An 11,254-nucleotide genomic window follows, 5' to 3' on the forward strand; every position below is an offset into this window, starting at 1 on the left:
TCAATCATCAATGTCAGTTATCCCAGTGTGAAGTTAGATTAAAAGTTTCTGTCTGTTTTTTTTTTAATTTAATCTCCGCATGTACAAAATAACCAGGAAATCAAACATCGTTTAGCTTACTTTAAAAAACAAAATGCAAATTGCTGGCTTTTTGTTTCATAACAAGGAGTAAATAGGGACAAATCTTTGTGTCCCACTGAGCTGTGATGGACTCTGTGAGATGAGGAAGCAATTTCCCCTTCAAAAGCAAATGGAACAGCATTGCTTTGGTCCCATCCTCTGTGAGAGCGTAGCTTCTAAGAGAATATTTCTCCAAGGCCTCGTAGCCACATGTCATCTTACTGAAGCAAAGCAAATCCCCCATGTTGTGTGTGTGATCCAATGAATGTGTTCTTAATTCATTCCTCTAAAACAGTGATTCTCAAATGGGGGTACGCGGACCCCTAGGGGTACGTTGGGGTACTGCAGGGGGTACGTGAGATACCAAAAAAAAGTTAATTAAAAAAATAGCATGCATGATTACGAAAATAATCTTAGTACAACAAGTTATATAGAAAACACAATTGTATATAGCATATTCCTAGAACCACCAAGGGGGTCCTCATATAAACATTCAAATGTATGTATTGTATTTTATAGTTTTTCATAATATGTAATTTCGATTCACTTCAATTGAAAAACTCCTTGGAAAAATCTGTTAAAAAAATATGGTCTTTTTTTCATGCATAAAGGGGAGAATATCCTTAGTTGGTTGTAATGCATGCATGAAGGAGTTAATAAATCACACACTGATGGAACATCACTATATTGTAATGATTTATATGGCTTTTTCTATCAAAAATGTTGGGGGTCGGTCAGGGGGTACTTGGCTGAGAAGATGTTTCAAAGGGGGTACATTACTGAAAAAGGTTTGAGAAGCACTGCTCTAAAAGACAATTAGTCTGTTCAATCAAATTCTCTTGGCATGTTTGAATTTGGATAAGTCCAATTTTCCGCTAAAGCTAATGATTAATCGCATTGATGTGTTCATAAATATAATTTTTCATCGGCACACTTGGTGAACCCTTGTTATCCTTTTATCCCACAGTTTTGGTCATGCATAATGATTTGCAGCATTTTGGTTTATTAATATGACTCATTAAGTAGGCTTATTCAACTTTAATGTGAATCACCATGCTTAAGTATGACTTTATTCACAGAGGTTTTAGCATTTTATTTTCAAATCAAGTGGTCCATATTGATCTGCATGAGTGTTTATGGCAAACACTGGGATCAAGTTCCCTTGTGAAGATCATCAAGAAGTTCAAGACATTTGATAAAGAGATGAATACACACTTAGCCTTAGGTCGTTTTGTATTCAGGGATGCCATGTTTTTCAACCATGTGGTGACTCTTAAAGCATCATATTCATAGCCATGCATACACAAAATTAAACTGGAGTTTTTCAAGGAGAAAAATACAAAAGGCTAAGATATACAAAGGCGGAGACTGAAAATAATGGAAAAAGTTTCAAGAACAACAGCTCTATTTTCTCAGGGAAGATTAATCTTTCATGATTTTCTTTTCCTTTGTAGGAGTTCTTAGAAAACACCACATGCTTTAATATCCTTTACACTCAACCAGAGATGAAAGAAATGTCCCCAAACATGAGTAAAAATGTTTCTGGACTTGTACACAAAATATATTTGATTGCATATTGGAGTTAACATTGAACATGGTTCTGTCAAGGTTTTTGTTGAACTGTTGTGAACGATTCATCTCTTGAATGCTCTTATGCTGATGTCATATCTGTCAATCACACAGCTGGTTCTAATAAAGGGATCATTGCTGGCTCACTCTGAGAACTCAGTCAGTGTCATGTGAACTACAATGCAAGTGTGTGGCATCTTTTATTCCTCCGTAGTATTAGTCCAAGGCTATCTAGACCTTTGCTGGTAATGGCTTCTGCACCAACAGTTTTTGATTTAAGTTCACTTTAAGCATGAACAAGTCATTTCAAAGAAGCTTATTATTAATGTATTCTGTTCATCCAAATGTATTACTTACAGATATAAGGACCTGAAAGAAATAGTACAATCTTAACTGAACATTACTGAAACCCTGCATACTAAAAGTTGTATATGTCCATTTGCCGAGGAGTGTGCATGTTTTTCTTTCTGTCTTGAGAAGCTTTGAGATGGTCTTTTTGTTTGGACGCTCTTTTGAATAAGTAACATTAGCTCCTTTTTCCCCTTTGTAAATGCATTGATTTGTCTGTTATTCTACATGGAACATTTCTTCCAGGTAGATACATAGATCAACCTGGCAAGACGTGAACATGTGACGATTTACCATGCTGGGAGACGTGAAGATGTCACAATTGCGTCCCTTGAAACGTGACAGTTACACGGTATTGTTAACATGGCCCAACCAGTGGAGATATACCCGGAAAATAATAATAATAATAATAATAGCTTAGATTTATATAGCGCCTTTCATGAGACCCAAGGTCGCTTTACAAGGAAGAACAGGGCAAAACAAACATAACAAAACAAAAGGCAGTCAGACAACCAGTCAGACAGACAAAACAACAAATATATTGAACAAAAATATAAATGCAACACTTTTGTTTTTGCTCCCATTTTTCATGAGATGAACTCAAAGATCTAAAACATTTTCTATATACATTTTCTGAAAACATCTGTGATAGTGAGCACTTGCCGAGTTAATCCATCCCACCTCACAGAGTGGCATATCAAGATGCTGATTAGACAGCATGATTATTGCACAGGTGTGCCTTCGGCTGGCCACAATAAAAGGCCACTCTGAAATGTTCAGTTTTATCACACAGCACAATGCCACAGATGTCGCACGTTTTGAGGGAGCGTGCACTTGGCATGCTGACAGCAGGAATGTCCACCAGAGCTGTTGCCCATGAATTGAATGTTCATTTCTCTACCATAAGCCGTCTCCAAAGACGTTTCAGAGAATTTGGCAGTACATCCAACCGGCCTCACAACCGCAGACCACGTGTAACCACACCAGCCCAGGACCTCCACATCCAGCATGTTCACCTCCAAGATCGTCTGAGACCAGCCACTTGGACAGCTGCTGCAATAATCGGTTTGCATAACCAAAGAATTTCTGCACAAACTGTCAGAAACTGTCTCAGGGAAGCTCATCTGCATGCTCGTTGTCCTCATCGGGGTCTCGACCTGCCGACGGTTCGTCGTCATAACTGACTTGAGTGGGCAAATGCTCACATTCGATGGCGTCTGGCACGTTGGAGAGGTGTTCTCTTCACGGATTTTCTGATGTCAATGTTGTGAATCGAGTGGCCCATGGTGGTGGTGGGGTTATGGTATGGGCAGGTGTATGTTATGGACGACGAACACAGGTGCATTTTATTGATGGCATTGTGAATGCACAGAGATACCGTGACAAGATCCTGAGGCCCATTGTTGTGCCATTCGTCCACGACCATCACCTCATGTTGCAGCATGATAATGCACGGCCTCATGTTGCAAGGATCTGTACACAATTCCTGGAGGCTGAAAACATCCCAGTTCTTGCATGGCCAGCATACTCACCGGACATGTCACCCATTGAGCATGTTTGGGATGCTCTGGATCGGCGTATACAACAGCGTGTTCCATTTCCTGCCAATATCCAGCAACTTGGCACAGCCATTGAAGAGGAGTGGACCAACATTCCACAGGCCACAATCAACAACCTGATGAACTCTATGCGAAGGAGATGTGTTGCACTGCGTGAGGCAAATGGTGGTCACACCATATACTGACTGGTTTTCGGACCCCCCCAGACCCCCCCAATAAAGCAAAAATGCACGTTTCAGAGTGGCCTTTTATTTTGGCCAGCCTAAGGCACACCTGTGCAATAATCATGCTGTCTAATCAGCATCTTGATATGCCACACCTGTGAGGTGGGATGGATTATCCCGGCAAAGGAGAAGTGCTCACTGTCACATATTTTTTCAGATTTGTGAACAATATTTGAGAGAAATTATTATTTTGTGTATATAGAAAATGTTTTAGATCTTTGAGTTAATCTCATGAAAAATGGGAGCAAAACAAAAGTGTTGCATTTATATTTTTGTTCAGTGTAGATTAGGGGCCAAAGGCCTTAGTGAACAGATGGGTCTTGAGGGCCCTTTTGAAGGTGTCAAGTGTGGAGATGTTGTGGATCTCCACAGGGAGAGCGTTCCAGAGGGTGGGGGCTGCCACACTGGAGGCTCTGTCCCCGAAGGTTCGCAGTTTGGTGCGGGGGGGTGGTAAGCAGGTTCCGGGGAGGGGCATGTGGGTGAAGGATGTCCGATAGGTACTGGGGGGCATGGGCATAGAGGGACTTGTAGGTAAGGAGGAGGATTTTGAATGATATGCGGGACTTGACTGGCAACCAGTGGAGGTGGATGAGGGTGGGAGTGATATGCTGCCACGGCTTTGTATTTGTAAACTGCTTATCTTTCTTACAGTGCAGACGCTTTTCTGCTTGCTCCTGCCTCTGCTTACTTTTTATGCTGATTTTCCTATTCTTATTCTCTGAAAACTTCGAGCAGCGGCTCCTGGACATTAACCTATCACTGGGACAGTTCATCTTCGTAAATAGACGGAGGTTTTCAGCCATATTTCAACATTTTTACGACGACCCCAGTCTTACAGTAGCGTGGCCTAGCAACAGCTAAAGCCTGGTAGGCTACTGCATGCTATTTAGCTTAAGCTAGTTGGTAGAAAAAATGCCTCCGTTCTCTACAGATGACTTCCACAAACTTCTACAGAAGATAGTTGTGCTGGAAATGAAAATGCAACGGTTGGAAGTTAACGTGGAAGTGAATGGACTATGTTGTGGGAATGAGACCACTTTACCAGTGTTGCAAAATAGTGGAAAAGGATATGCTAACTCACAGCTAGTTAGCATCTACAAGGATTCCAAGGAACAGGAGGGCTGTGTACCGGGTAATAAATCTACAAGTGGTGGTCCTCCCTGGAACTCTCTGTGTGCAAAGCCGAAGAGTAAATCATTTCCATGGGATTTGGGAGGAAGGATAACGGGCAGAGCCCAACACTCAGAAATATGTGATGCGACCGGTTGGCCTGCATTGTTATCACCCAGGAAGAGCGCCTCTTCAACCCCTAAACAGCAGTGGACAGCTGCTAAAGGGAGAATTACAAAAAATCCTCCTAAACCACCAAGTGTGCCAATCCAGAACAGATACGCTCCGCTGACCGAGAACCGGAGATCCCTTTCTGATGACCTGGATAACCCGTCCTCTTCACACAGCAGGGTAAGGACCAATAGCTACTCCAAAAGTAAAAGACTAGAGGGAAAGCTAACGACTGGGCCTGAAACTCTGATTGTGGGTGACTCTGCTGTAAGAGATGTAAAAGGTCTGTGTAGTAAGAACAACACCAAAGTACTCTGTTTTCCCAAGGATGTGGTCTCTGACTTGGCTGAGAAGATCCTGCATATTGGGGCTGAACATCCGACTGTGAAGAATGTGGTACTGCACATTGGAACAAATGATGTTGTGAAACAACAGTCAGAAGTGCTGAAAGAAGACTTTAAATGTCTGTTGGAAACTGCCAGCTCTCTAAATGCAGAGGTGTTCATCAGTGGCCCTCTACGGCCAGTCAGAAGAGGAGTGGAGAGATTCAGCAGATTGTTTGCACTGAACACCTGGCTTTCAACTGCCTGTACTGACCATTCTGTGCATTTTATTGACAATTTTAACTTTTTCTGGGACCGCAGACATCTTTTCAAGGCAAATGGAGTTTGCCTGAACAAGTCAGGAGTGAAATTGTTTATCTCTAACATATTCAACTGCCTGCGTCATCAATCTGTTCCCTCTGCCAAGGACAAGCGGCAAGAGGAATCAAAACAGGAGATAGACACAACACATCGTGCAGAAAACCCTGAAGAAGTATCACTGCACCCGCCTGAGGAATGTTCTGATTATGGGAGACCTATGAAACACACGGAGGAGTCCCCACCGCCCGTCACCCCCCCCCCTGTCAACGACTTTGAGGATACTCCGTTCACCCTTTCACCCACGCCCACCATCCTGGAGATCGTTGAACACATGAAGGAGATACAGAGGGCTGGCACCGATTCCTTCCTGGATTTCAAAGACCAGACTAAGGCGATACGCAGGGCTGGCAGCATGTCCTTTACCCCCGCTCCTCAACGACGCCCACCAAAATCACTGCAGAGACGCGCACCATCTCCCCCGGCTTCATCACCATGCCTACCACAATCATCCAAACCAAAACAATCTGCAAACTGATATCTGCTGGGTCCAGGCTCAAGGGCGTATGGCACTCTCAACTCTTTCCAGGACATGCCAGGGCCCTGCCTGCCAGTAGCTTTGCCGATATCTGTGTTGATAGGTAATAGATTAAGAGCGGTAAATCATCTTAGATACAGGAAGCGCTCAAACGTTTGTGTGAGTTTATCTAATTTAGCAGTGATTCCATGTCAGCCACAGCTTGTTACAAAAAACATGACTGATACTGTGTTTAACAAACTTAAACTAGCTTTATTAAATGTCAGGTCTTTGGCAGGAAAAACATTTTTAATCAATGATTTTATCACTGAGCACAATCTTGATTTTATGTTTTTAACAGAAACTTGGATTGAACAAAATAACAGTGCAGCTGTTCTTATCGAATCAACCCCTCCCAACTTTAGTTTTATGAGTCAGGAAAGAATGCATAAGAAAGGAGGTGGAGTTGCTATTCTGTTCAATGATTCCCTTCAATGCAGGAAGACATCGTATGGAAACGTTGATTCTTTTGAATATGTGGCCCTTCAGCTGAAATGCTCCTCTCGAGCTCTGTTCCTAAATATCTATAGGCCACCCAAATACAGTGCAAGTTTTTTTGATGACTTTACTGAACTGCTGTCTATAGTGAGTATTGACTTTGACCGTCTACTCATTGTTGGTGATTTTAACATCCATGTTGACAACCCCCAGGACAGAGGGGCTAAAGAACTGTTTTGTGTTCTTGATAGCTATGGACTGACTCAGCATGTGACGGAGCCCACGCACAATAAGGGGCACACTCTGGACTCGGGTCTGAATATCTCTAAGGTTGTGGTGACTGATGTTGCGCTCTCTGACCATTCCTGTGTTTTCTTTGAGAGCTCTATTTCTGTTCACACAAGTGTTCAAAAAGAGGTAACCACAAAGCGATATTTAACTGAAAATACTAGGGAAATGTTTACTCAGAATTTTTCTTCCACACTTGCCCCTGCTAACATCTCAGTAGATGAGCTAGTAGATCATTTTAATTCAAAAATTAAAAATGTTATAGATGCCATTGCTCCAATTAAGGTAAAGGAAGTGACTGGGAAGAAAATATCTCCATGGAGAAAGGCCATGACCGTTAAAACAGAAAAAAGAGAATGTCGAAAAGCTGAACGCAGGTGGCGAAAAACAAATCTCCAGGTTCACTTTGAAATGTATAAAGAGAGACTTGGCCTTTATAATTTGGAATTGAAAAACGCACGACAATCATTCTTCTCTGACATCATTACCAAAAACAAAAACAACACACGTGCCTTGTTTGCTACCGTCGACAGACTAACTAACCCCCCAGTGTCAGTAGCCTCTGAATTTCTAACCACCAGGGCGTGTAATGATTTTGCCTCCTTTTTCACTGACAAAATTCAGAAAATCAGACAAGCAGTCAGTGCCTCTGCATCAGGAACAGCAAATGTGTTGTCTCTGTGTCCACTTAACATCAATTCAGACATCATGACACAATTCCATCAGATTAATGATAAAAACCTAGAGGACATTATACAACTTCTGAAGTCCTCCTCCTGCTGCCTTGATATTATTCCAACAGGATTTTTCAAAGATGTTTTGCCTTGCATGGCCTCAGAACTACTTCATATAGTAAACAAATCTCTTCACTCAGGTATTTTTCCACAGGCCCTGAAAACTGCAGTCATTAAACCGCTCTTAAAAAAGAATAATCTAGATGCTTCAGTAATGAACAATTACAGGCCCATATCAAACCTGCCATTTCTAGGTAAAATCATTGAAAAAGTTGTTTTTCAACAGTTGAGTAATTTCTTGCATTTAAATAGTTGTTTCGATGTGTTCCAGTCAGGCTTTCGTCCAAACCACAGCACTGAGACTGCTCTTGTAAAGGTCTTTAACGACATCCACTTAAACACAGACAGTGGCAGAACTTCAGTGTTAGTATTATTAGATCTCAGTGCTGCGTTTGAGACTGTTGACCACAGCATATTACTAGACCGACTGGAAAACTGGGTGGGACTTTCGGAAACAGTTCTAAATTGGTTTAAATCCTACTTAAAGGATAGAAACAACTTTGTTTCTATAGGTAAATACACATCTGAGTTGACAAATATGACATGTGGGGTTCCTCAAGGCTCCATCTTGGGGCCTCTTCTCTTTAACATCTACATGCTACCACTGGCTCAGATAATGAAGAACAACAAAATAAGTTACCATAGCTATGCAGATGACACACAAATTTACGTAACAATTTCACCAGGAGACTATGCTCCAATTCAAACACTGAGTAAGTGCATTGAACAAATCAATGACTGGATGTGTCAGAACTTTCTCCAATTAAACAAAGATAAAACTGAGGTAATGGTCTTTGGAGCCAAGGCAGAACGTTTAAAAGTTAGCGCTGAGCTTCAGTCTGCAATGTTCAAACCAACAGATAAAGCCAGAAATCTAGGTGTAGTCATGGACTCTGACCTGAGTTTCAACAGTCACATTAAAACAGTTACTAAATCAGCCTACTATCACCTAAAGAATATATCTAGGATTAAAATACTAATGTCACAGCAGGATTTGGAAAAACTTGTCCATGCCTTTATCTTCAGTAGACTCGACTACTGCAATGGTGTCTTCACAGGTCTCACTAAAAAATCTATTAGAAAGCTGCAGCTGATTCAGAACGCCGCTGCTCGAGTCCTCACTAACACTAAGAAAGTGGATCACATCACTCCTGTTCTGAAGTCTTTACACTGGCTTCCTGTGTGTCAAAGAATAGATTTCAAAATATTGCTGCTGGTTTATAAAGCACTGAATGGTTTAGGCCCAAAATACATTACTGACCTCCTGCTAAATTATGAACCATCCAGATCTCTCAGGTCTTCAGGGACTGGTCAGCTTTCTGTCCCCAGAGTCAGAACTAAACATGGTAAAGCAGCGTTCAGTTATTATGCTCCAAATATCTGGAACAAACTCCCAGAAACCTGCAGGTCCGCTGCAACTCTTACTACTTTTAAATCCAGGCTGAAGACTTTTCTTTTTGTCGCTGCTTTTAATTGAACTATTCATATCTTAAACTGCACTGTAACTTTTATCCATGTACTTTTTCTTGTAATGTTTAATTTAACTATTCATATTTTAGACTGCACTGTAACTTTTATCCATGTATTTGTCCTTAATGTTTATTTTATTAGCTTTTCTTTTTTAATTCTTAATGTCTTTCATTTTTTTTTTTTTTTTTTTTTGTAAAGCACTTTGAATTATCCTGCGTCGAAAAGTGCTATATAAATAAACTTGCCTTGCCTTGCCTTGCCTGGTGAGTACCCTAGCAGCACAGTTTTGGACATACTGGAGCCTGTCCAGGGTTTTGTTGAGAACCCCGAAGAGGAGAACCATTGCAGTAATCCAAGCGGGAGGTGACAAACGCATGGACTAGGGTTTCGGCAACCGACTCCGAGAGTGACGGTCGGAGTCTTTCAATGTTCCTTAGATGGAAAAAAGCCGATTTGGTCACAGACTTGACGTGGGAGTGGAAGGAGAGGGTGGAGTCGAGTATGACACCCAGGTTGCGGTTGCCAAGCAAATGCTACCCCGACAGTCGGTTGTTTTTGTCTATATTAATATAATAATGATTTGTTCACCGTTTTGGTGTAAATACAGCCTATCTACCAATTGGATCAAATATAAAAGTCAGCCGAATTAGTGTTGATACTGCAAGGAGACGTATTGTGTGAAAATAAATGTAAGATGTTGTTTAATTGCTGATATATTTATGATCCACGTCACATTTTCAGTTTTGGCGGCAGCTATTCCTGATTGTCTAGAAGTCTTCTCAGCAGGGCTCTATAAATAGAGAACTACGGCAGATATGTAATATTTATTGCAGCCGGACCGTGTATTACCATGCCGTTATGTGATGACTTTCAAAGAGAAAAGCAAGCACACTCGGAATAAATTATTATTTTATTTTTAAAAAATGTTTTCGGATTTCACATTGCATAAACACCATTTTCCAACGTGCATTGCGGCTAAACCACCGAGCTGAGGATCTTGCCTACGTCTGTTTCCGGTATTGTTCATGACGGATGTATTTTGTTATAATACACACATTCCTTCAAATTTAAATCAAAGTATTTCGTGAGGCCTTCTAAAATGTTTTTAAATATAACTACGGTTCTAGTTGAAGAGTTTGTAAATCAACATGAACCGAAGCTGTTGCCTGGCAATGCAATCGCACAACGTCACGTCCGTTAATTCCACATCCACACACATGGATTAACATTGATTTAATACATTAATGTAGCCTTTGTTTCTGCTAAAAGAGGTATCGACCAGCTGGGGCAACAAGAAAATCGGCGAAATGGAGTGTGACTATTAAAAAATAAATCATTATTATATTAATATTGACAATAACAACCCACCGTCGTGGTAGAGCATTTTCTTGGCATTTCCGGGTATATCTCCACTGGTTGGGCCATGTTAACAATACCGTGTAACTGTCATGTTTAGTGCTGCGTACCGGTACGCCGAACCGGTACTGGACTTGTAAAAAGTTTCGGTTCAAGTCCGGTTAAAACCGGAACGTCAGGAACCGGTACTTGGACTCGCAAAAAAACTAGCACTTACGTATATTCTGGTGTCTGTGGTTATTTAAACATTCCCTGATAAACGTTATTCAGCGTCAATAAATGAGTGCTAATCCCAGTGTGCTCAGTGTACAACATCACATGTCATTTCACCTTCGATTTACGGTTTGAAAACGTAGAATTTCGCCACATGCTAATGCTAACCGGAAGTGAAGAATTTTCAGAATAAAAGTTTTAAGTTAATAGTGTGAACTTTCGGTTTTTTCAGAATAAAAGTGATTTAAATTAGTGTTTTTAATTCAAAATTACGCCATATCAACATTGATTTTAATTTCTAACAGTATGTATTGTAGAGTTGTAGAAAATACATGGTGCACAGACAGTACAGTACACTCTGACTGTACAGTCACTA

This window comes from Pseudochaenichthys georgianus, chromosome 21, assembly GCF_902827115.2.
Source record: "Pseudochaenichthys georgianus chromosome 21, fPseGeo1.2, whole genome shotgun sequence".
NCBI lineage: Eukaryota > Metazoa > Chordata > Actinopteri > Perciformes > Channichthyidae > Pseudochaenichthys > Pseudochaenichthys georgianus.